Source organism: Pristiophorus japonicus, chromosome 19 (genome assembly GCF_044704955.1).
Source record: "Pristiophorus japonicus isolate sPriJap1 chromosome 19, sPriJap1.hap1, whole genome shotgun sequence".
NCBI lineage: Eukaryota > Metazoa > Chordata > Chondrichthyes > Pristiophoridae > Pristiophorus > Pristiophorus japonicus.
In genome coordinates this window covers 57,138,115-57,164,361 of record NC_091995.1, presented here as the reverse complement: position 1 = coordinate 57,164,361, position 26,247 = coordinate 57,138,115, and the positions used below count along the sequence as shown (strand labels likewise).

General features: G+C 51.2%; 1 pseudogene; it reads right to left on the bottom strand.

Annotated features, from left to right (window-relative positions):
• The window catches only part of LOC139230227 (class I histocompatibility antigen, F10 alpha chain-like), a 40,689-nt pseudogene extending 27,050 nt beyond the window's left edge, over positions 1–13,639 (bottom strand).
• Positions 13,640–26,247: the final 12,608 nt, after the last annotated feature.

The following is a 26,247-nucleotide window of genomic DNA, read 5'->3' as shown; positions in this document are numbered from 1 at the left end:
GAGAGAAAGGGGAGTTAGTACAGGAACCCCGAGAGAGAGAGAGAGAGAGAGTGTGAGAGAAAAAGGGGAGTTAGTACATGAACCCCGAGAGAGAGAAAGAAAAAGGGGAGTTAGTACATGAACCCCGAGAGAGAGAGAGAGAAAGAGAAAGAGGAGTTAGAACATGAACCCTGAGAGAAAGAGAGAGAGGGAGAGAGAAAGGGGAGTTAGTACCGGAACTCCGAGAGAGAGAGAGGAGTTAGTACATGAACCCCGAGAGAGAGAGAGAGAGGGAGAGAGAGACAGAGAGAGAAAGGGGAGTTAGTACATGAACCCCGAGAGAGAAAGAGAGAGAGGAGTTAGAACATGAACCCTGAGAGAAAGAGAGAGAGGGAGAGAGAAAGGGGAGTTAGTACCGGAACTCCGAGAGAGAGAGAGGAGTTAGTACATGAACCCAGAGAGAGTGAGAGTGAGAGTGAAAGGAGAGTTAGTACAGGAACCTCCCACCACACGCACCGATGCCCAGTGCCCACCCTCACTCTCACTACCCCCCGCCACCGCTCTCACTACCCCTCTCCCCTGCTCTCATTCGCCCACCCCCCTTACGCTCTCACTCTCCTCTCCACCCCGCTCTCTATCCTCTTCTCCCACTCTCCTCTCCCCCCACCCCGCACTCACTCACTCTTCCCCCAACCTCCGCTCCAAGTCCCTCTCCCCCCTCACTTCTCCCCCGCTCTCACTCCACCTCCCCCCTCCCCCACTCTCTCACTCCACCCTCCCCTCGCTCTCACTGGCCCCTCCACCCCCCTTTGCTCTGCTCTCCTCCCATACCCGCACCCTCGTTCTCAGTCACTCCAACCCCCGCCCGCTCCCTTTCCTCCTCCCGATCTCACTCTTCCCCCCCCCCACCCCCACCTTCACTCCCAGACCCCCACCCCGCGCTGTGTCTTGCCCCCCCCACTTCTACCCCACGCTCACTCCTGACCCCGCTCTCTCACTACCACCCCTCTTGCTCTCACTACACCACTTCTTACTCCTCCTCCGCCGCTCTCACTCTCACCCCCTCCCCCGCTCTTACCCTTCCCGCCCCCACTTGCTCTCACTCCCCCCACCCCACCTCGCTCTTACTCCTCGCCTCCCCCTCTCACTCCCTCTTTTACCTCCCTTCCCTGCCCCACTCCCTCTCACTTTCCCCCCTTCCCTCCTCTCTCCATCCCCTCTCTCCCTCACTCCCCCCCGCTCTCACTCCCCCACCCCACTGCTCAGTCACTCTCCTCCCCGCTCTCATTCTTTCCGCACTGCTCTCACTCACCCCCTACAGCTCTCACCGCACCTCTCACTCCCCCACCCTCGTTCTCAGTCACTCCCACCCCCCACTGCTCCCACTCCCCCACCCCTTGCCCTCAATCTTCTCCCCCCCCCCCGCTTTCTCTCCCACTCCCCCCCCCCCCCTGCCCACGATCACTCCACCCGGCTCATTCTCACTTACCCCCACCCCCCCATCTCTTACCCTTCGCGCTGCCCTCGCTCTCACTCCCCCACTTCTCACTCTGCCCCCTGCCCTCCTCTCCCTCACTCCTCCTTCCCTCCTCTCACTCCCACCTGCCCCGCTCATTCTCCCACCCAACTGCACCGCTCTCGTTTCTCTCCCGCTCTCACTCACCCCCCACCCTTGTTCTCGGTCACTCCCCGCACCCCCAGCCCTCACACTCCTCCTCTCCCCCCGCTCTCACTCTCCTCCTCCCCCCCCCCACCTCCCGCTCTCCCCCCCCCCCCCCACCCCAGGCGCTCTCACTACCCCACCCCCCCACTTTTGACTACCACTCCCTCCCCCTTGCTCTCATTACCCCCCTTCTTACTTTCCTCCCCCCACCGCTCTAACTCCACTTCTCTCACTCTGCTCCCACCACCCCCGCCAGCTCTCACTACCCCCCACCGCTTTCTCCCCCTCCGCTCTCACTCCCCCCTCCTCTCCCCGCCCTTCCCTCCTCTCGCACTCACTCCCTCCCCCACTCCTCCTCTTCCCCCCCCACCCCCTCGCTCTCTCACTCCATCCTCCTGCTCTCATGCTCTCTCTCTCCCTCCCTGCTCTCATTCCCCCCATTCCCCTCCTCGCTCTCATCCTCCCCCCCTGCTCTGAATCTCCCCCTACCCCCGCTCTCACCCCTCACTCACCCCCGCCCACTCTCACCCTCTCCGCCCACTCTCACTCCCCCCTTTTTGACTCCCACCCCCCCCCTTGCTCTCACTACCCCCCTTCTTACTTGCCCCCCCACCGCTCTTACTCCACCCCCTCACTCTGCTTCCCCCCCCTGCTCTCACCACCCCCCGCCAGCTCTCACTACCCCCACACACGACCCCCCCCCGCTCTCACCACCCCACCTCGCTCTTACTTCCCCCCCCTCCCCTCTCAATCCCCCCCTCTCTCTTTCTCCCCGCCCTTCTTCCCTCCTCTCGCACTCACTCCCCGCCCCCCCCCGCCAGCTTGGACTCACTCCGCCCCCCCTCACTCTCACTCCCTCCAGCCCATCCCCCGCTCTCACTCCCCCCCCACGCACGATGTCCCCCCCTCTCACTCTACATTCTCCTGCGCTCTCACTGCCCCCCCTTTACTCTGCCCCCCTCACTCTCACTCCACCCTCCCCTCGCTCTGCACCCACCCCCCCAACGCTCTCACTCCACCCCGACTCACTCTGCTCCCCCCTGCTCTCCCACCCCCCGCACACAACCCCCACACTCTCACCCGCCATCCCGCTCTCTCATTACCCCCCAAACACGCCCACACCGTCCCTCTGCCCCCCCGATCTCACTCTCTCCCCCCATCCCGCCCTTATACCCACCTCCCATCCCCCTCTCACTCCCTCTTTTGCACCCCTCTCTCTCACTCCCCAGCCCCCTGCTCTCTCACTCTCCCCCTTCCCTCCTCTCTTCCCCCCTCTCTTCCTCCCTTCTTCCCCCTCTCTTCCTCGTTTCCCCTTCCCTCCTCTCTCCCCCCCTCTCTACCCCTCCCCTCCCCTCCATCCTCTCTCACTCACCCCCCTCCTCCTCTTCCCTCCTCCTCTCTCACCCCCCTCCCCTCCCCTCCCCATCACTCACTCACCAGCTCTCAGTTCTCTACCTCCAGCCTTCAGGTATTTTTTCAGCCACTCGATGCAGATCAGCCCCAGGTAAACCTTGTACTGCTGCTGGTCCAGGGCCGTGTCCTGGTCTCAGTTGCGCTTGGTGCTCTCCCCCCAGTGTAGCGGGATGACCCACACCAAGTGCGCCGTGTCCAAGCTGATGAAATCATTGCCGTCCCAGCCGTACTGATGGAACCCACCGGTGGTGCCGTCATCCCGCAGCTCACAGCCGTACATCGTCTGATAGGTGTGGATCCCTGTCAATCACACACACAGCCAATCACAGCCCGGCCCGGAGAGCGAGCCCGTCCCCCGAGAGACATGGGCGGGGGGCGGGGAGTGGAGACACGGGGTGGGGGGGCGCTGGAATGGAGAGACATGGTGTGGTGATGGGGGATGGCGGGAATGGAGAGACATGGTGTGGTGATGGGGGGGGGGGGGGCGGGAGAAATAGAGAGACATGGGGTGGGGGGGCTCACCGGGGGTCTGGTTGGTCTGGGTTAGGAAGGTCTGACTATAGACCTTCATTCTCTGCTGCTGGCCCCGCGATGTCTGTGTGATCCAATCCCAGTACTCGGCGTCCTGGCTCTCCTCCATCCACCGCTGCCGCGGAATCGCCTCCTTCCGATCGCTGTCATAGTGAACAATCTGTGCATCGTCCACGTAACCGACAGCCACAAACTCCGGCAGACCGGGGATCGGGGTCATTGAGGTAAAGAAATACCGGAGAGAGTGAGAGCCTGAAACACAGAGACACACATCAGGGCATGGACCCCATACACCCCCCCCCCACACACACACACACATCAGGGCATGGACCCCATACAACCCCCCCCCCCCCCCACACACACATCAGGGCATGGACCCCATACAACCCCCCCCCCCACACACACATCAGGGCATGGACCCCATACACCCCTCCCCCCCACACACACACACATCAGGGCATGGACCCCATACACACACACACCAGGGCATGGACTTCATACCCCCCCCCCCCACACACATCAGGGTATGGACCCCATACACCCCCCCCCCCACACACATCAGGGCATGGACCCCATACACACGCGCGCCCCCCCCCACACATCAGGGCATGGACCCCATATACCCCCCCACACACACACACATCAGGGCATGGTCCCCACACACACACCCTCACCTCAGGGCTTGGACCCCATACCCCCCCACACACACACACACACACACACACATCAGGGCATGGACCCCATACACCCCCCCCCCCACACACACACACATCAGGGCATGGACCCCATACACCCCCCCCCACACACACACACACATCAGGGCATGGACCCCATACACCCCGCCCCCCCCCCCCTCCCTCCACACACACATCAGGGCATGGACCCCATACACCCCCCCCCACACACACACACACATCAGGGCATGGACCCCATACACCCCGCCCCCCCCCCCCCCCTCCCTCCACACACACATCAGGGCATGGACCACGCACGCACATGCACACTCTCTCTCTATTTTGGGCCCAGGGACAGAAATCACTCAAAGCTGGTGGTCAGGGATACAAAGTAATTAAACAGGCTGATGGAATGTGGACCTTTATCGCCAGGGCTGCAATACAGAGGGATGGGGGAAGTTATGTCCCAGCTCCATAAAGTTCTGGTTAAACCCCACCTGGAGCTGTGGTGAAACGTCCCAAAGTGCTTCACAGGAGTATTATGAGATAAAAGATTTCACACCGGGGCCGAGTGCAGATTCACCAGAATGATACCGGGGCTTAAAGGGTTCAATTGAGGTCAGGTTGGCTTGTGTTCCCTCAAGTTTAGAAGTTTGAGGGGGAAAATGAGCTTCTGACCATTTATCCGCAGCATAACTAAGCCCGCTTATTTCCACCTCCGTAACATTTCCCGTTTCCGGCCTTGCTTCAGCTCATCTGCTGCTGAAGCCCTCATCCGTGCCTTTGTTACCTCTAGACTTGACTATTCCAACTCACACCTGGGCGGCCTCCCATTCTACCCTACGTAAACTAGAGGCTTCCGGTTAAGCAACGTCTCGATTTTAAAATTCTCATCCTTTATTTTCAAATCACTCCATAGCCTCGCTCCTCCCTATCTCTATAATCTCATTCAGCCCCACCCCGAGATGTCTGCGCTCCTCTAATTCTGCCCTCCAGCGCATCCCTGATTGTAATCACTCAACCATTGGTGGCCATGCCTTTTGTTGCCTAGGCCCCAAGTTCTGGAACTCCCTCCCAAAACCTCTCCGCCTCTCAACCTTTCTTTCCTCGTTCAAGACCAAAGTGGACTAGAAACAGCTACTTGATGGTAAATCAGTGTCAGAGCACTGGGAGGCATTCAAGGAGGCGATCCTGAGTGCACAGGGCAAGTACGTTCCCTGAAAAAAAAGGGTGGGGCTAACAAATCTAGAGCACCCTGGATGTTAAGGGACATACAGGGTGGGATAAAGAAAAAAAAGGAAGCTTATGACAGATACTGAGAACTCAATACTGCAGAAACTCTAGAGGAGTACACAAAGTGCAAGGGTGCAATTAAAAAAGATATCAGGAAAGCAAAGAGGCAGCATGAAAGACTGTTGGCAAATAAAACCCAAAGATGTTTTGTAAATACATTAAGAGCAAGAGGATAACTGAAGAGTGGGGCCTATGAGAGACCATAAAGGAAATCTGTGTGTGGAGGCAGAAGACGTGGATATGATTCTTAATGAATACTTTGCATCTGTTTTCAAAAACGAGAGGGGCGATGCAGACTTTGCAATGAGGCAGGAGGAGTGTGAAATATTAGATGAGAAACATAGTGAGAGAGGAAGTATTAAGGGGCTTAGCAGCTTTGAAAGTGGTTAAATCCTCAGGATTGGATGAAATATATCCCAGGCTGTCAAGAGAAGCAAAAGCGGAAATAGCAGAGGCTCTGACCATCATTTTCCAATCCTCTCTGGCTACAGGTATAATGCCAGAGGACTGAAGTGGTGCTAATGTTGCACCTTTGTTTAAAAAGGGAGAAAGGGTTAGACCGAGTGATTACAGCCAGTCAGCCTAACCTCGAGGTGGAAAAATTATTGGAAAAAATCCAGAGGGACAGGATAAATCTTCAGTTGGAAAGACATGGATTACTCAAGGACAGTCGGCATGGATTTGTTAAGGGAAGGCCGTGTCTGACTAACTTGATTGCATTTTTCGAGGAGGTAACCAGGAGGGTTGATGAGAGGGCAGTGCTTATGATGCAGTGTATTTGGATTTAGCAAAGCTTTTGATAAGATCCCACATGGCAGACTGGTCACGAAAATAACAGCCCATGGAATCCAGGGCAAAGTGGCAAGTTGGATCCAAAATTGGCTCAGAGGCATGAAGCAAACGGTAATGATTGATGGGTGTTTTTGTGACTGGAAGGCTGTCTCCAGTGGGGTTCTGCACGGCTCAGTGCTGGGTCCCTTGCGTTTTGTGTATACATCAATGACCTGGACTTAAATGTTGGGGGTATGATTAAGAAGTTTGCAGATGATACTAAAATAGGCTATCTGGTTGATAATGAAGAAAAAAGCTGCAGACTGCAGGAAGATATCAATGTACTGATATACAGGCTGTGAGTGGGCAAAAATTTGGCAGATGGAGTATAATGTTGGAAAGTGTGAGGTCATGCACTTTGGCAGAAAAGAATCAAAGAGCAAGTTATTATTTAAATGGAGAAAGATTGCAAAGTGCCGCAGTACAGCAGGACCTGGGGGTACTTGTGTATGATACACAAAAGGATAATATGCAGGTACAGCAAGTGATCATGAAGGTTAATGGTATCTTGGTCTTTATTGCAAAGGGGATGGAGTATAAAAGCAGGGAAGTCTTGTTACATCTATATAAAGGTATTGGTGAGGCCACACCTGGAATACTGCATGCAGTTTTGGTTTCCATATTTACGAAAGGATATACAGGCAACTCTCGATTATCCAGGGCTCTCGGGGATCGGGCTATTCTGGGTAAACGATTTTGCCGCTAGGGCGAGTGCACGTACTTGCCAAGACTGTTTGGGTCCCAAATTTAAAACTTGATTCTAGATTAAATTTCTGGAGTCAACAACCCCTCCCTCAAATCAATGTTGATACTAGTTCGAACACCAATCCAATCCTTCGGCAGTCATCGGTCGGCGGAGAAAGAGCACAGACAAGCCGGACGGTGCCAGCATGCAGGGTCCCCAGATCCTGCCTAGAAACCCGAGCTCATTCCCCGCTAGTGCCACGATCAGGCCCAGCGGCGAGGCTGAAAGGTGAAAGGGCCAGTCTAAAGGCTTCAACCTCTGGAGGTCGAATGAGACTTGGCTTCACTTACCCCCGAGGCCGGGCGGCGGACAAGTGCAGAAAGTGGTCAGCGCAGGACTGTGTGTGGGGTGGGTTTAATGGTCGTGTGCAGCTGTACACAGGACAGAATCAGAGTTTTTAAAAAGTGCCATGGCAGCGGGTTCTCCATTAGATCCGTGTACGGATAATTGAGAGTTGCCTGTACTTGCTTTGGAGGCAATTCAGAGAAGATTCACTCGGTTGATTCTGGGGATGAGGGGGTTGACTTATGAGGAAAGGTTGAGTAGGGTGGGCCTCTACTCATTGGAATTCAGAAGAATGAGAGGTGATCTTATCGAAACGTATAAGATTATGAGGGGGCTTGACAAGGTGGATGCCGAGAGGATGTTTCCACTGATAGGGGAGACTAGAACTAGAGGGCATGATCTTAGAATAAGGGGCCACCCATTTAAAACAGAGATGAGGAGAAATTTCTTCTCTCAGGAGGGTTGTTAATCTGTGGAATTCGCTGCCTCAGAGAGCTGTGGAGGGTGGGACATTGAATAAATTTAAGACAGAAATAGACAGTTTCTTAAAAGATATGGGGATAAGGGGTTATGGGGAGCTGGCAGGGAAGTGGAGCTGAGTCCATGATCAGATGAGCCATGATCTTATTGAATGGCAGAGCAGGCTCGAGGGGCCGTATGGCCTACTCCTGTTCCTATTTCTATGTGCTGGTCAAGTGGGCAGAACAGTGGCAAATGGAATTCAATCCAGATAAGTGTGAAGTAATTCATCCTGGGCGGTCTAACAAGGCAAGGGAACACACATTCGTCACTGAAAAGTGTAGAGGAACAAAGGGACCTTGGAGTGCAAGTCCACCGATCCCTGAAGGTAGCAGGCCAGGTAGATAAAGTGGTTAAGAAGGCATAGAAACAGTTGCCTTTATTAGTCAAGGCATGGAATACAAGAGCAAGGAGGTTATGCGTGAACTGTATAAAACACTAGTTAGGCCTCAGCTGGAGTACTGTGTGCAGTTCTGGTCACCACATTACAGGAAAGATGTGATTGCACTGGAAAGGGTACAGAGGAGATTTACATGAATGTTGCCTGGACTGGAAAATTTTGACTATGAAGAAAGATTGGAGATGCTGGGTCTGTTTTCTTTGGAACAGAGGAGGCTGAGGGGAGACCTAACTGAGGTGTATACAATTATGAGGGGCCTGGATATAGCAGATAGGAAGGACCTGTTTCCCTAGGTAGAGGGATCAACAACCAGGGGGCATAGATTTAAAGTAATTGGGGGAGGTTTAGTGGAGATATGAGGGGAAAATGTCTTCACCCAGAGGGTGATGGGGTTCTGGAACTCACTGCCTGAAAGGATGGTAGAGGCAGAAACCCTCACCACATTTAAAAAATACTTGGATGTGCACTTAAAGTGCTGTAACCTGCAGGGCTATGGACCAAGAGCTGCAAAGTGGGATAGGCTGGATAGCTATTGGTCGGCAGGCGCAGACACGATGGGCCAAAATGGCCTCCTTCCGTGCTGTAAATTTCTATGATTCTAAGACGCTCCTTAAAACATGCCTCTTTGACCAAACTTTTGGTCACCTGCGCTAATTTCTACTTATGTGGCTCGGTGTCAAATTTTTAATCGCGTAATACTCCTGTGAAGCACTTTGGGACGTTTCACTATGTTAAAGCCGCTATATAAATACAAGTTGTTGTTGCGAGGTGTTTAAGATATTAAAAGTATTTGATAGAACCGATCCAGGGAAACTGCTCCCTCTGGTGGAGGAATCAAGAACAAGGACATAATCTCAAACTTAGAACTTGACCATTCAGGAGGGAGATCAGGAAACACTTCTTCACACGAAGATAGAGAAATGTGGAACGCTCGCCTCAACAGCAATCAATTGGAGCTTTCAAAACTGAGATAGCATTTTGTTAGGTAAGGGTATCGAGCAAAGACAGGCAAATGGAGTTGAAGTACCGATCAGCCATGATCTAAATGGTTCGTGGAACAGGCTCGAGGGGCTAAATAGCCTGCTCCTGCTGCGTTCCTCTCTCCCTCTGCACTCTCCAGCATCATGACCCTAACACTCAGTCCCCCATCGTCTCTCCCTCTCTCTACTCTCCAGCCCCGTCTCCCTGTCCCTTAGTGTCCCCTATCCCCAATGCTCCCTCCACTCTCGTGTGTCCGTGTCCCTGTCCCTTAGTCCCCCTCAACACTCTCTCTCTCCACTCTCCAGCACTCTGTCCCTCAGACCACCCCCACCCAAGGTCTCCCTCACTCTTCATTCTCCAGCACCGTCTCCCTGTCCCTCAGTTACCCGGCCCACCATGGTCTATCTGTCCCTCTGCAGCTCCAGTATCCAGCCTGGAACAGACCCTCTCACACCCCATTACCCAGGTTTAATGCCCCAGTACTCAGCTCTCACTGACCCTCTCACACCCCATTACCCCAGGGTTAATGCCCCAGTACCAGCCTGGTACTGACCCTCTCACACCACATTACCCCAGGGTTAATGCCCCAGTACCCAGCTCTCACTGACCCTCTCACACCCCATTACCCCAGGTTTAATGCCCCAGTACCCAGCTCTCACTGACCCTCTCACACCCCCTTACCCCAGGGTTAATGCCCCAGTACCAGCCTGGTACTGACCCTCTCACACCCCATTACCCCAGGGTTAATGCCCCAGTACCCAGCTCTCACTGACCCTCTCACACCCCATTACCCCAGTGTTAATGCCCTAGTTCCCAGCCTGGTACTGCGCCTCTCAAACCGCATTACCGGAGAACTGGGAGAAATTTAGAATTCAGCAGAGGAGGACTAAGGGTTTAATTAGGAGGGGGAAAATAGAGTATGAGAGGAAGCTTGCAGGGAACATAAAAACTGACTGCAAAAGCTTCTATAAATATGTGAAGAGAAAAAGATTAGTGAAGACTAATGTAGGTCCCTTGCAGTCAGAATCAGATGCATTCATAATGAGGAACAAGGAAATGGCAGACCAATTGAACAAATACTTTACTTCTGTTTTCACTAAGGAAGACACGAATAACCTCCCGAAATTACTAGGGGACCGAGAGTCTAGAGAGAAGGGGAACTGAGGGAAATCCTTATTAGTCAGGAAATGGTATCAGGGAAATTGAAGGGACTGAAGGCCGATAAATCCCCAGGGACTGATAGTCTGCATCCCAGAGTATTTAAGGAAGTGGCCCTAAAAATAGTGGATGCATTGGTCATCATTTTCCAACATTCTATAGACTCAGGATCAGTTCCTATGGACTGGAGGGTAGCTAATGTAACCTCACTTTTTAAAAAAAAGAGGGAGAGAAAAACAAGGAATTATAGATCAGTTAGCCTGACATCGGTGGTGGGTAAATTGCTGGAATCAATTATTAAAGATGAAATAGCAGCGCATTTGGAAAGCAGTGACAGGATCGATCTAAATCAGCATGGATTTATGAAAGGGAAATCATGCTTGACAAATTTTCTAGAGTTTTTTGAGGATGTAACTAGTAGAGTGGACAAGGGCGAACCAGTGGATGTGGTGTATTTGGACTTTCAAAAGGCTTTTGACAAGGTCCCATACAAGTGACTAGTGTGCAAAATTAAGACACATGATATTGGGGGTAATCTATTGACGTGGATAGAGAAATGGTTGGTAGACAGGAAGCAAAGAGTGGGAATAAACGGGTCCTTTTCAGAATGGCAGGCAGTGACTAGTGGGGTGCCGCAGGTTTCAGTGCTGTAACCCCAGCTATTTACAATATACATTAATGATTTAGACGAAGGAATTGAATGTAATATCTCCAAGTTTGCACATGACACTAAGCTGGGTGGCAGGACGAACTGCAAGGAGGATGCTAAGAGGCTGCAGGGGGACTTGGACAGGTTAGGTGAATGGGCAAATGCATGGCAGATGCAGTATAATGTGGATAAATGTGAGGTTATCCACTTTGATGGCAAAAACAATAAGGCAGATTATCTGAATGGTGACAGATTAGTAAAAGGGGAGGTGCAACGAGACCTGGGTGTCATGGTACATCAGTCATTGAAGGTAGGCATGCAGGTACAGCAGGCAGTAAAGAAAGCAAATGGCATGCTGGCCTTCATAGCGGGGGGATTTGAGTATAGTAGCAGAGAGGTCTTGCTGCTGTTCTACAGGGCCTTGGTGAGACCACACCTGGAGTATTGTGTGCAGTTTTGGTCTCCTAATCTGAGGAAGGACATTCTTGCTATTGAGGGAGTGCAGCGAAGGTTCACCAGACTGATTCCAGGGATGGCAGGACTGACATATGAAGAAAGACTGGATTGACTAGGCTTATGTTCACTGGAATTTAGAAGAATGAGAGGGGATCTCATAGAAACATATAAAATCTGACAGGATAGAAACATAGAAAATAGGTGCAGGAGCAGGCCATTCGGCCCTTCGACCCTGCACCGCCATTCAATATGATCATGGCTGATCATGCAACCTCAGTACCCTACCCCTGCCTTCTCGCCATACCCCCTGATCCCTTTAGCCGTAAGGGCCACATCTAACTCCCTTTTGAATATGTCCAACAAACTGAACTCCGCAACTTTCTGTGGCAGAGAATTCCACAGGTTCACCACTCTCTGGGTGAAGAAGTTTCTCCTCATCTCAGTCCTATATGGCTTACTTCTTATCTTTAGACTGTGATCCCTGGTTCTGGACTTCCCCAACATCGGGAACATTCTTCCTGCATCTAACCTGTCCAGTCCCGTCAGAATTTTATATGTTTCTATGAGATCCCCTCTCATTCTTCTAAATTCCAGTGAGTATAAGCCCAGCCGATCCAGTCTTTCTTCATATGTCAGTCCTGCCATCCCGGGAATCAGTCTGGTGAACCTTCGCTGCACTCCCGCAATAGCAAGCACGTCCTTCCTCAGATTAGGAGACCAAAACTGCACACAATACTCAAAGTGTGGTCTCACCAAGGACCTGTACAACTGCAGCAAGACCTCCCTGCTCCTATACTCAAATCCCCTAGCTATGAAGGCCAGCATGCCATTTGCTTTCTTTACTGCCAGCTGTACCTGCATGACTACCTTCAATGACCTATGTACCATGACACCCAGGTCTCGTTGCACCTCCCCTTTTACTAATCTGTCACCATTCAGATAATAATCTGACTTCCTGTTTTTGTCACCAAAGTGGATAACCTCTCACTTATCCACATTATACTGCATCTGCCATACATTTGCCCACTCACCTAACCTGTCCAAATTCCCCTACAGCCTCTTAATATCCTCCTCGCAGCTCAACATGCCAGCCAGCTTAGTGTCACCTGCAAACTTGGAGATATTACATTCAATTCCTTCGTCTAAATCATTAATGTATATTGTAAATAGCAGCAGTCCCAGCACTGAACACTGCGGCACCCCACTAGTCACTGCCTGCCATTCTGAAAAGGACCCGTTTATTCCCACTCTTTGTTTCCTGTATGCCAACCATTTCTCTATCCACGTCAAAACATTACCCCCAAAACCATGTGCCTTTATTTTCCACACTAATCACTTGTGTGGGACCTTGTCAAAAGCCTTTTGAAAATCCAAACACACCACATCCACTGGTCCTCCTTTATCCACTCTACTAATTACATCCTCAAAAAACTCTAGAAGATTTGTCAAGCATGATTTCCCTTTCATAAATCCATCCTGACTTGGACCGATCCTGTCACTGCTTTCCAAATGTGCTGCTATTACATCTTTAATAACTGATTCCAGCAATTTACCCACCACCGTTTTCAGGCTAACCGGTCTATAATTCCTTGTTTTCTCGCTCCCTCCTTTTTTAAAAAGTGGTGTTACATTAGCTACCCTCCAGTCCATAGATACTGATTCAGAGTCCATGGAATGTTGAAAAATGACCACCAATGCATCAACTATTTCTAAGGCCACTTCCTTAAGTACTCTGCGATGCAGACTATCAGGCCCTGGGGATTTATCAGCCTTCAGTCCCTTCAATTTCCCTAACACCATTTCCTGACTACCCAGCTCTCACTGACCCTCTCACACCCCATTACCCCAGGATTAATGCCCCAGTACCCAGCTCTCACTGACCCTCTCACACCCCATTACCCCAGGATTAATGCCCCAGTACCCAACTCTCACTGACCCTCTCACACCCCATTACTCCAGGGTTAATGCCCCAGTACCCAGCTCTCACTGACCCTCTCACACCCCGTTACTCACCTGCAGTGACCCCTCCACACACAAGAGCCAGCACTATCAGTCCGATCATTGTTGCTTCCTTCGACAGGCTGGGGGAAGCAGTTAGTGCACAATCTTTTACCAAGCGAACATCTCTTCTCGGTCTGTGAGCTGTGCCTTGTGCGGACCGTATGATTCTTGAGCCCTGCGCTCTGGGTATTTTTGTTGTGCCCTCTACTGATTCTGTGCCTCTCAGTCTGTTAGCAGGGCCCTGTTCTGATTCTGTGCCTCTCAGTCCGTTAGCAGGGCCCTGTTCTGATTCTGTGGCTCTCAGTCCATGCGCAGGGCGGTGTGCTGATTCTCTGCCCTGTACCCTGCGTTCTGGGCTGATTGTACTAAACCAGCAGATATTCCTGGGGGCTCCGACACTTCCGTACTGATTGGACACAAACATCCGTTGAACCAATCAGAACAAAAACAGGGGAGGAGGTGGGTGGGATGGCTTGACCCATCCACCTCCACGGAGGTGTGTGGGGGACCTGACCCATCCACCTCCATGGCACGAACCTGGTATTGCAGTACTTCCAGGAACGGTGCAGTGGCTCTAGGCCTTTTGGCTAAGAGCATTGGCGCAGAGTGATCCTTGACTGGTGCAGGGTGACCTCTGGCGTTTGTGACTTGACAAAGAATTGGAAACGATTGTCTACGAATTTATTTAAAAAAAAACAGGGTGTGAGTCAGCAGGGATTGATTACCAGAGAATTTTGAGTTAGAATCAGAAACAAACTTTCCAAAATTGTGAACTATCCAATCAGAGAAATATTGCGAGTGACATATTTAGTTGCCAGGGAGGATAAACTTGCCTGAAAGTAGTTTGATGCAGAAAGTGAGCGAGGGAAGAACATTATGAACAGGAGGAAACCATTCAGCCCCTCTAGTCTATTCCACCATTCAATTAGATCACGGCTGATCTGTATCTTAATTACATTATCCCGGCTTTTTCCATAATCGCTTGATACATTTACACAACAAAAATCTATCAATCTTAGTCTCAAAAGCTCCAGTTGGACTGCATCCGCAGCTTTTGGGGCAGAGAGTTCCAAATGTTTGCTACGCTTTGTGTGAAAATGTGCTTCCTACTTTTCTCCCTCAACAGCCCAGCTCTAAATATAAGATTTTGTCCCCTTGTTCTCGATTCCACCACCACAGGAAATAGATTAGATCATCCCTCAACCTTGAAGAAAAAGAGTGAGACTATCACATCTAAAGCCCCCTGGATGTTAAGGGGCATACAGGGTAGGATAAAGAAAAAAGGGAGGCTTATGATAGAAAGCGATGGCTCAATATATAGAAACATAGAAAATAGGAGCAGTCGGTCCTCTCACACCCTATCTCCTTTGTCATGTATTCAACCAGCATTGTAACCCATGTATAATCTGACCTAAGTTGTACACTGTGAGAACAATGACCACTAGGTGGTGAACTTGTGGGAGACACTCCTCACCGGGACCTTCAGGTATAAAAGAGGAAGCTCCACCCACTTCCATCACTTGAGTGCTGAGGAATAAAGGACAGGTCACAGACTGACCTTCTCTCAAGCATGGGCCTCGTGTGCATTTATACTGTATAGTAAGGACCTATCAATGGCGACAAGAAACTGGGATTTAAACCTCGCGAGCATGGCCACTAGCAGAACAGACGAGAGGTACTGTGTTAAGGAATGGTTGGGACAGAGATTCAACATTGTTAAAGCAGCACACAGTTCTCCAGGTAGACAAGGGCAGTCAGGCATGCCCCAACATGTAGTCGAACCCAGAGGGGGAGTTCGACAGAGACAATGGCAAGCTGAATGGCGATTCACGCCATTGCAAGGGACAATGCGGCCAGTAATGGGGCCATCAACACCTCAAGGACAGTCACGGGGCAGTCAGGGACGATCGACTGGCAAGGGACCTTTTGTTTCCAACAACAGCTCTTGTTGGAGGCGTAGAGGCACATACTCAGCCGGAGTTTGCAGAGATGAGCAAAATACCTTCAGAAATTGCAGAAATGAATGCTGGGGGAAATCGCTGGAAGCTGAAGTTCAGCGAGTTCATGTGGAGCACGTATACAGTTCATACACCAGGACGGCACCGATAATGATGAAAGTGCTCCTCAATGGCATCCCAGTATCAATGGAGCTAGACACGGGGGCCAGCCAGTCCCTGATGGGTATCAAAGTTGTGGACGTCCAAGGCCAGGAGGCCAAAATTATCGCCGATTGACGCACAGCTACGGATATACACAAAGGAGATCATTCCGGTGCTAGGCAGCGCCACGGTAGTCGTGACCCACAAAGTTTCGGAGAACAGGTTGCCACTCTGGGTTGTCCCGAGGGACGGTCCCGCACTACTGGGGAGGAGTTGGCTTGCTGTCACAAACTGGAAATGGGGCGATGTCAATGCAATTTCCTCTGTGGAGCGAGTATCATGCTCACAGATCCTGGACAAATTTGTCTCATTATTTCAACCCAGCATTGGCACTTTCATGGGGGCCAAGGTAATGATTCACATAAACCCGGACACCAGGCCAGTACACCACAAGGCCAGAGCGGTGCCGTACGTGATGCAGGAAAAGATAGAAGGCGAATTGGACCGCCTGCTCAAGGCGGATGGGTTGGTCAGGATATGTGGCGATTACAAGGCCACCATCAATCGGGTGTCACTCCAAGACCAGTACCCGCTACCATGAGCGGAGGACCTCTTTGCGACGCTATCCGGTGGCAAACTTTTTTCAAAATTGGACCTGACCTCAGCTTACATGACCAAAGAGCGAGCGAGTGAGTCAAAGAAGCTGACCACCATCACGACACACAAGGGGTTGTTTGAGTGCAACAGATGTCCGTTCGGGATTCGCTCGGCCGCCGCGATCTTCCAACGAAATATGGAAAGCCTCCTCAAGTTGATTCCAGGGACGGTGGTTTTTCAGGACGACATTCTCATCACGGGTTACGATACTGAAGAACATCTCCACAACCTGGAGGAGGTGCTACTTAGACGAGACCGGGTAGGGCTGCGACTGAAAAAGACGAAGTGCATCTTCCTAGCTCCAGAGATAGAATTCCTGGGGATGAGGGTAGCAACAGACGGGATCAGCCCTACTGCGTCCAAGACGGAAGCGATCCAGAGAGCACCCAGACCCCGTAACACGACGGAGCTGCATTTGTTCCTGGGGTTCCTGAACTATTTTGGTAACTTTCTTCCCACATTGAGCACGGTGCTAGAGCCGCTACACGTGCTCCTACGCAAAGGTCGCGAATGGGTCTGGGGGGACAGCCAGGAAAGGGCTTTTAATAGAGCAGGCAATTTGTTATGTTCCAACAATCTGTTAACGCTATATGACCCATGTAAGAAACTTGTGTTAACGTGCGATCCGTCGTCCTATGGTGTCGGGTGTGTGTTGCAGCATGTTAATGCCAAGGGTCAGTTACAGCCGGTAGCTTATGCCTCCAGAAGTCTGTCCCAGGCAGAAAGGGGCTACGGGATGGTAGAAAAGGAGGCGCTCGCATGTGTATATGCAGTAAAGAAAATGCACCAGTACCTGTTTGGCAGGAAATTTGAGCTGGAGACAGATCACAAACCCCTAACATCCCTTTTGGCTGACAACAAGGCCATAAATGCAAACGCATCGGCCCGCATACAGAGGTGGGCACTCACGTTAGCTGCCTATGACTATACAATTCGGCACAGACCGGGTGCTGAAAATTGCGCTGATGCACTCAGCAGGCTTCCACTAGCCACCACTGAGGGGGCTACCGAGCATGCTGCTGAGATGGTCATGGCTGTTGAAGCTTTCGGAAGCAAAGGCTCACCCGTGACAGCCCGTCAGATTAAAGTCTGGACAAATAGAGACCCGCTATTGTCTCTAGTCAAGAAATGTGTCCTGAATGGGGACTGGGCAGCCACGTACAGGGATTTAAACCATTTCACAGGCGCAGGGATGAACTCTCGATTCAGGCCGATTGTCTACTGTGGGGAAACCGCGTAGTCATGCCCCAGATGGGCAGAGAGGTGTTCATCAGAGAACTCCATAATGAGCACCCGGGCATTGTCATGATGAAGGCAATTGCCAGGTCACACATTTGGTGGCCAGGGAGAGACGTAGATCTGGAACTTTGTGTTCGCAGGTGCAACACGTGTGCCCAGCTGGGCAATGTGCCCAGGGAAGCCTCCCTTAGCCCCTGGCCATGGCCCGCCAAGCCTTGGTCATGCATCCATGTGGACTACGCAGGTCTTTTCATGGGAAAAATGTTTTTGGTTGTAGTAGACGCCTACTCCAAATGGATCGAGTGTGACATTTTAAATTCAAGCACATTCTCTGCCACGGTAGAAAATCGACGGGCAATGTTCGCCGCCCACGGTCTACCGGACATCTTGGTCAGCGACAATGGCCCGTGCTTCACAAGCACTGAATTCCAGGACATCATGGCAGGCAATGGAATTGGCCATGTCAGAACGGCACCTTTCAAGCCAGCCTCAAACGGCCAGGCAGAACGAGCAGTGCAGATAATCAAACAGGGGATGCTCAGAATCCAAAGTGGTTCCCTACAAAGCCGCTTATCACGCTTCCTGTTGGCCTACAGATCCCGACCACACTCGCTCACAGGGGTTCCACCCGCAGAGCTGCTAATGAAAAGGATGCTCAAAACCCGGTTATCCCTTATACACCCCACCATGAAAGAAACTGTCGAGAGCAGGCGCCAGTCACAATATGACTACCATGACAGGAATGCGAGGGTGCGATGTATTGATGCAAATGACCCTGTTTTTGTCCTCAACTACGCTGCAGGGCCCAAATGGTTTGTAGGCACTGTGATTGCCAAAGAGGGAAATAGGATTCTGGTAATTAAACTTAACAATGGACAAATCTGCCGCAAACACGTGGATCAAACAAAAACAAAGTTCAGCAACCCCATAGAAGAAGCAGAGGAAGAACACGATGTAGAGTTCACTCCACCACAGGTGACCGAACACCGGAACCAAAGGGAGCAGAGCCCAGTCACTATGGGCAGTCGGACAGGCCTGAGGCAACGCAAACAGCAGACTCAGGCCAGCGCCCAACAACCGGAGCCCCAACTCAGGCGCCCTACAAGAGAGCATAAACCACCAGAGAGACTCAACCTGTGATCACAATAAGACTTTGGGGGGGAGGTGATGTCATGTATTCAACCAGCATTGTAACCCATGTATAATCTGATCTAAGTTGTACACTGTGAGAACAATGACCACCAGGTGGTTAACTTGTGGGTGACACTCCTAACCTGGACCTTCAGATATAAAAGGGGAAGCTCCACCCACTTCCATCACTTGAGTGCTAAGGAATAAAGGACAGGTCACAGACTGACCTTCTCTCAAGCATGGGCCTCATGTGCATTTATACTCGATAGTAAGGACCTATCATCCTTCTTAAATATATTCAGTGACTTGGTCTCTCCACAGTCTTCTTTGGTAGAGAATTCCACAGGTTCACCACTCTGAGTGAAAACATTTCTCCTCATCTGGGTCCTAAATTTCCTACCCCATATCCTGAGACTGTGACCCTGTCATGTATGTACATGCGGTTTGTAGCCACCAGATGGTGTCATTGTTGGAAGCCACTGAGCAGCACGCACATGGTGCTGCTTTGGTGTAAAAGGCCAGCCTTTTTGTGAGTCAGGCACTTTGGGCCGTAATAAAGCAGGGCAAAGTTGTACCTTGCTCAGTTAAACAGTACTTTACCTAGTTTGTACCTTTATTGCATTCATAACATTTGGCGACGAGAATACAAGAAACTTTGTTTGCAAAATGAGCATGATTGGATTTTTAGAGCAATTCGTGGAGGGAGAAGATTGGGCAGACTTTGTTTGAACCAGTACTTCATGGCCAACAAAATCAAGAGGGTCGACGATGCAGATCGGCACCGGGCCGTGTTCCTCACTGTGTACGGTTCAAAGATCTACGGTCTGATAAAGGATCTACTCCTGCTTAGTGATCCAACAGAGAAAACATAGGAGGAGTTGTGTACATTGATACGGGAGCACGTCAAGCCATACAATGGCACCATCATCTCGAGATACAGGTTTTATACACACGTTCGATCGAAGGTCCAGAGCGCCGACCTCAGACGTCTAGCGGGATGGTGTTGACAGAGATGCCGAGGAACCAACTAGGGGGGAGGCCATCTTAGACTGGGTGTTGTGTAATGAGAGAGGATTAATTAGCAATCTCGTTGTGCGAGGCCCCTTGGGGAAGAGTGACCATAATATGGTGGAATTCTGCATTAGGATGGAGAATGCAACAGTTAATTCAGAGGCCATGGTCCAAAACTTAAAGAAAGGTAACTTTGAAGGTATGAGGCATGAATTGGCTAGGATAGATTGGCGAATGATACTTAAGGGGTTGACTGTGGATAGGCAATGGCAGACATTTAGAGACCGCATGGATGAACTACAACAATTGTACATTCCTGTCTGGCGTAAAAATAAAAAAGGGAAGGTGGCTCAACCGTGGCTATCAAGGGAAATCAGGGAGAGTATTAAAGCCAAGGAAGTGGCATACAAATTGGCCAGAAATAGCAGCTAACCCGGGGACTGGGAGAAATTTAGAACTCAGCAGAGGAGGACAAAGGGTTTGATTAGGGCAGGGAAAATGGAGTACGAGAAGAAGCTTGCAGGGAACATTAAGGTGGATTGCAAAAGTTTCTATAGGTATGTAAAGAGAAAAAGGTTAGTAAAGACAAACGTAGGTCCCCTGCAGTCAGAATCAGGGGAAGTCATATCGGGGAACAAAGAAATGGCAGACGAATTGAACAAGTACTTTGGTTCGGTATTCACTAAGGAGGACACCAACAACCTTCCGGATATAAAAGGGGTCAGAGGGTCTAGTAAGGAGGAGGAACTGAGGGAAATCTTTATTAGTCGGGAAATTGTGTTGGGGAAATTGATGGGATTGAAGGCCGATAAATCCCCAGGGCCTGATGGACTGCATCCCAGAGTACTTAAGGAGGTGGCCTTGGAAATAGTGGAGGCATTGACAGTCATTTTCCAACATTCCATTGACTCTGGATCAGTTCCTATCGAGTGGAGGGTAGCCAATGTAACCCCACTTTTTAAAAAAGGAGGGAGAGAGAACACAGGGAATTATAGACCGGTCAGCATGACCTCAGTAGTGGGTAAAATGATGGAATCAATTATTAAAGATGTCATAGCAGTGCATTTGGAAAATGGTGACATGATAGGTCCAAGTTAGCATGGATTTGTGAAAGGGAAATCATGCTTGACAAATCTTCTGGAAATTTTTGAGGATGTTTCCAGTAAAGTGGACAAGGGAGAACCAGTTGATGTGGTATATTTGGACTTTCAGAAGGCTTTCGACAAGGTCCCACACAAGAGATTAATGTGCAAAGTTAAAGCACATGGGATTGGGGGTAGTGTGCTGACATGGATTGAGAACTGGTTGTCAGACAGGAAGCAAAGAGTAGGAGTAAATGGGTACTTTTCAGAATGGCCGGCAGTGACTAGTGGGTTCTGCAAGGTTCTGTGCTGGGGCCCCAGCTGTTTACACTGTACATTAATGATTTAGACGAGGAGATTAAATGTAGTATCTCCAAATTTGCGGATGACACTAAGTTGGGTGGCAGTGTGAGCTGCGAGGAGGATGCTATGAGGCTGCAGAGCGACTTGGATAGGTTAGCTGAGTGGGCAAATGCATGGCAGATGAAGTATAATGTGGATAAATGTGAGGTTATCCACTTTGGTGGTAAAAACAGAGAGACAGACTATTATCTGAATGGTGACAGATTAGGAAAAGGGGAGGTGCAACGAGACCTGGGTATCATGGTATATCAGTCATTGAAGGTTGGCATGCAGGTACAGCAGGCGGTTAAGAAAGCAAATGGCATGTTGGCCTTCATAGCGAGGGGATTTGAGTACAGGGGCAGGGAGGTGTTGCTACAGTTGTACAGGGCCTTGGTGAGGCCACACCTGGAGTATTGTGTACAGTTTTGGTCTCCTAACTTGAGGAAGGACATTCTTGCTATTGAGGGAGTGCAGCGAAGATTCACCAGACTGATTCCCGGGATGGTGGGACTGACCTAGCAAGAAAGACTGGATCAACTGGGCTTGTATTCACTGGAGTTCAGAAGAATGAGAGGGGACCTCATAGCAACGTTTAAAATTCTGACGGGTTTAGACAGGTTAGATGCAGGAAGAATGTTCCCAATGTTGGGGAAGTCCAGAACCAGGGGTCACAGTTTAAGGATAAGGGGTAAGCCATTTAGGACCGAGATGAGGAGAAACTTCTTCACCCAGAGAGTGGTGAACCTGTGGAATTCTCTACCACAGAAAGTAGTTGAGGCCAATTCACTAAATATATTCAAAAGGGAGTTAGATGAAGTCCTTACTACTCGGGGGATCAAGGGGTATGGCGAGAAAGCAGGAAGGGGGTACTGAAGTGCATGTTCAGCCATGAACTCATTGAATGGCGGTGCAGGCTAGAAGGGCTGAATGGCCTACTCCTGCACCTATTTTCTCTGTTTCTATGTTTCTATGCTGCGGTACTTCTTTGTTATCGGTATCAACCACGAGGTGATCCTGCACAAACTTCTGACAGTGGAGGAGTTGAATTTAAAAAGGGCCATCTAGATCGCTCAATCATGTATAACGATGGACAGGAGTTTAAAGCAAATATCGGGGAAGAACCGAACCTCGGCAAGTACTGTAATTGCGATTGATTCAGCGTTCGGCAGAGCAACACATGGCAGGGCCTATCCGGCTGTGTTTGCGAAACCTGTGGCTGCCCAAAGTCCGCCAGCGGGAATGTATCCGACTTCTCCGTGTTGGCGTTGTGGGGGAAATCATCGGCACCAGCAGTGCCGATTTAAGCAATATAGTTGCAAAGACTGTCTGAGAGTGGGGCTTCTCCAGCACAAGTGTCCGCAGATGAGCAAGAGAGCTGCGACACACCACGTGGAGGATGAGAGTCAGACTAGCGCGGATCCAGATACGCAGTCCGAGATGCCAGAGGAGGAAGTGTATGGACTGTACTCTTTCATAACCAAGAGTAAACCAATTTTGATTAATGTGAAGTTTAACAAGATACCAGTGTTGATGGAACTGGACACGGGTGAGTCATGAACGAGAGGGCATTTAATAAGCTATGGGATACTAAGATTGTGAGGCCCAGGCTGAGCCCTGTTAACACCAAGCTGCGCACGTACACCAAAGAACTGATAAAGGTGATTGGCAGTGCACAATGTAATGTGTCATATAACGGTGCGGTTCATGAGTTACCGCTGTGGATTGTTCCAGGCAATGGCCCAATGCTGCTCAGCAGGAGCTGGTTGGAGGAAATCAGATGCGACTAGAACAACATAAAGGCGTTGTCATCAGAGGGAGATACATGTGCCCAAGTACTGAGCAAGTTCCCCTCGCTGTTCGAACCGGGTATCTGCAACTTCACGGGAGCCAAGGTGCAGATCCACGTGGACTCAGATGCAAGACCCGTCCATCCTAAAGCTTGGGCAGTGCCGTATATGATGAGGGAGAAGGTTGAAATTGAACTGGACAGCGTGAAGGGATCATATCACCGGTCAAATTTAATGAAGGGGCCAGCCCCATTGTTCCTGTGTTGAAAAGTGATGGCACAATCAATCTGTGGAGACTACAAGGCTACGATCAACAGGGTTTCGAAACAAGATCAGTACCCTTTACCGAAGGTTGATGACTTGCTTGCGACGCTAGCCGGAGGGAAGTCATTCACAAAACTGGACTTGACGTCGGCCTATATGACGCAGGAGCTGGTCGAGACGTCGAAGAGACTTACGTGCATTAACACGCACAAAGGACTGATTATTTACCACCGGTGCCCGTTTAGAATTCGCTCGGCTGCAGCAATATTCCAGAGGAATATGGAAAGTCTACTGAAGTCCGTTCCCAGAAACGTCGTGTTCCAAGATGACATCCTGATGACCGGTCGTGACTCCAAGGAACATCTGAACAACCTGGAAGAGGTTTTACTGTGTTTGGACAGAGTGGGACTCCGACTTAAACGCTCGAAGTGCGTCTTTATGGCACCAGAGGTCAAATTTTCTTTCCCGCGCCCGAGCCCCTCTGTGATATTGGTCAAGGGCTCGGGCACGGGCTCAGGGCACCCCGCGCTCGCCGGTGTCAGGGTTGGGCTGAGCGCGGTGTTCAAGCTGTCTGGCGCACTGAGGGGACCCGCCTCGAGATGTTTCGCCTTCTTCCGCGCCTTCTTTCCGATCGGACGTTCTCCCTCCCCCCCGCCGGAAGCCGTGAAAACAAAGGCCCCCGACGATGCCCGCGCACCCACAGCTCCCGGCACGCGGACGCAAATAGGGAGAGGGGTGGCGGCGGCGCCAGCCTTGGCCGCCTTCGGTGGTTTGGCGGCCTTGGAGGCAGGGCAGTTCTTACAAAAGTGCCTCACCTCCCTACAGGCATGGCACCGCACGCCGTCCGACATCCAGAAGACGCGGTAGGCAGTCCCCTCGTGCACCACATTAAAACTTCCCTCCGTCGTCTCCTCCCGCGCCAGCCGGACAAAGAGCTGGCGGCGGAAGGAGAAGACGTGGCGCAGGCTGTTCTACCTGAGGCCGAGCGGTATGGGGTTGATCCCCGACCTTACCTCCCCCAGTTGGTGTAGGTGAGGGAGGAGGAGCCCAGCGGGAACAAAGGGCGGGACATTAGAAATGATGACCCTCTGCGCGGTGGCCTCGAGATGGTCCACCGGCAGGAATGTCCCGCCCACCGTGAGCCCCTTTTCGAGGGCCAGGGACACCGCCCGCTCCGACCCCAGGAAGAATACAGCCTTCCCAGACATCTTGGAGGCCGCGACAATGGCCGAGGGGCCGACTACCCCAGCCATCGCCCGCACGCACTCCTCGATGCTCATTGTGGGGTGAGTTTAGCTCTTGACCCCGTGTTTTTTTGTTATAAGTCTAAATGGTGGCAGGGCAGCAGGAGGCGCAGGAGGCGCCATGGATGTGGACGCCGCCTGCGCATACGTCTTAGCTGGCCCTGCCACCGGTGTGGATGGGGTCGCCATCACGGGGTCCCTTTAAGGGCTACACCCACCCCAAAGTCACAGGCCTTAAAGGTCTTTAATTGGCCACGTTGGTGTTTTGAGCGGAGGGAGCTCTTAATGGGGCACACCTCTCCCCTAGTTAACGAATGGGGAGGGGCCTTGCTCCCTCTGCTCAGTTGTCTTAATTAACTTTAAATTAAGGAGGAAAGGGGCTCTCAGAGAGAGAGGGGAGAGACACAGAGAGTGACAGAGAGAGTGTGGGGGCTGGGAAAGAGGGAAGCTGCGAGGGCAGGTCTCCCCTCACAGCGATGGGTGGGCGTTATTCTGGGGTGCACTCCCCAGATGATGGAAAAAAAAGCAAGACACAGTCCTTGTAGATGGTCTTCGGGTGGGGGGAGAAGATGTCTTCACCTGGGGTAGCTGGAGCCACCTAGGCACACACTCCCAACGATGTTAAATAGGGTGATTAGTAATACTTCAGCCAGGTAGCTCCAGCTATCCCAGGCTAGGCAATGGGGGAGGGGTGCTTCAGTGGTGTGTGGGGCCTAGCTGTAAGCAAGACCCCCACACACACTTACACACACACACACCCCCCGCGCTGTTCCTCTTTCCTCCCCCCACCGATACAACAAAGTCTTTCCGGGAATACACCAAAACACACCCACCTGTAGAAATGGCTCTCCCTCCTTCCACACTGGATGGTGTTTTCTAAGGTTGTTCTTTTCCTCCTCTCTCCAACTCTCTGTAGCAGTAATAAGTGAGAAATTTTCTTCTCTCCTCCTCTCCCTCTGGACGTTGAATTGTAGTAAGCCAGCCCCTTCCTCCTCTTCCTGGGCTGGTCTCAGGGTTCACTCGAGGCCTCCCAGACAGGAGCAAAGCAGGGAGTTCCTTCTCTCACAGCAGCACAGCTCCAACTGATCAGGCCACGCCTCCAACACTCCACCATTGGTCCACAGAACTCTTTTTGGGGGAAAATTAAAACATTAAATCATTAAATCGTGTCCCCCCAATCTGGGGGGCTCACCAAACATTTCCAAGGACCTTTCTTTTTGTGTTTTTTTGGGGGTTTTTTTTGTTGTTTTTTGGGGTTTTTTTTAAAGTTTTTTTTTTGGGCACTAATATCTTATTTTTTTTCCTTCAAGTGTCCCCTATAAAAGGGGAGGGGGACACTAAAAACATCTCCAAGGACACCCTGGCGTGGATGTACGCGCGGAAGAGAGGCAGACAGTCAGGCTGAACGACCTCCTCGACCGCCCGCTGCCTGGACCGGCTGATGGCACCCTTGGCCGTGCCCAGGAGCAGTCCTACGAAGAGGCCCTCAGACCTACCCGCTCCCCTCCGCACAGGGTGCCCAAAGATCAGGAGTGTGGAACTGAAGTGTAGCCAGAATTTCAGGAGCAGCCCCTTTAAATAATAAAACAGGGGCTGCAACCTCGTGCATTCGGTAAAAACATGGAACACGGACTCTTCCAGAACACAGAAATTGCAGGCGGCCTGGGAGCCCGTGAACCGGCTTAAAAATTTATTGCACGGCACTGCTCCGTGCACCACCCTCCAGGCCAAGTCCCCGATAAATACTGGGAGGACTCCCGCGTAGAGTGCCCTCCATCGGGGACCCCCGCCTCATCCGGACGGCAAGATG